The sequence below is a fragment of the Abrus precatorius genome, unplaced genomic scaffold, assembly GCF_003935025.1.
Source record: "Abrus precatorius isolate BTA unplaced genomic scaffold, Abrus_2018 Scaffold7, whole genome shotgun sequence".
NCBI classification, from domain to species: Eukaryota; Viridiplantae; Streptophyta; class Magnoliopsida; order Fabales; family Fabaceae; genus Abrus; species Abrus precatorius.
Window position 1 is genome coordinate 6,587 of NW_020874417.1, and position 1,100 is coordinate 7,686.

Sequence of the window (1,100 nt, forward strand, 5' to 3'; positions counted from 1 at the left end):
TTTGATATAAATTCCGTGTTTAGGTTCCTTGATAATGAAAAGGCCCCCGATTAGGAATGGGGGAAGATTGTCATAAAATGTTATCACTCCGATAGAACGGCCCCATTGGCTTTATTTTATCATCTTTCCAGCCTTACGGTAAGTTTTTATCATAATTCAGAGACTGGTAAGCTGACAAAATTCCCTTCAGGAATTTTCATGTTCCTGCTAAGGAAAAAAGGTAGTGGAATTTGGATTTTGTTTTGGTCGTCACATAATTACAGTGGTTCTTGTTGAATATTCAAGCAAGCCGTTTCAATTTTTCCCGGTTTAAAAAATAATCGCGCTCCTCTCTTGATATTGAAATTTCAATTTACACCTTTTTTTATCTAGTGAAATTGTTGACCAACCAAGTGAATTACTTTTTTGAAGAAGTTTATAAAATCAGCAAGCCAGCCCGGAGAAACTAAAGCCAACGACTAAAGCAGATACTATTAAAATAAAACATTTATGGCTGCGTTATTGAATTTTCTTCCGGATACCGTGGTATTTTCGCATTTGTTTTTTTAAATTGCCTTCTAAATTTTAAGCTAACCTAAAATTTAAGCTCTCGTTTCTTCTAGTGTTTTTGTTTTACAAACTATATTGTAATTTCCTTTTACTTTCTTCTTGTGGGTCGGGAAGACAATAGCCGAAAAAGGTTCTTTCAGGTGTTTGTTTGGGTTTGTTTTTTGGATGCCGCCAAATTATTTAAGGGTTTTTCGCGTCCCAGCCACATGCCTAGACTTACGCATTATTTCCTATACGACTTTTTCAACTGGCTTAACATATTATTATTCTTTTCTTTACATGTTTCAGATAATAACAGCATAATTGTATTTTCTTTTTTGTTAAGGTACCTTGAATATTTCCCCAACCTGTTCTGGTCCGTTTACAGTTATTGCTATCTCGTGAACTCAGTAGAAAAGCTAAATAATTCCCAACGTAGTTCTACATAAGGGAGACTATTGTTTATAATATGCTTCGGTTTTCTGCAATTTTTTACCATCCCTCTGTTGTAAATAAACCCAATATTGCGTTCACAATCATAACAATCTCACCTCCAGAGTAGTAAACATAAT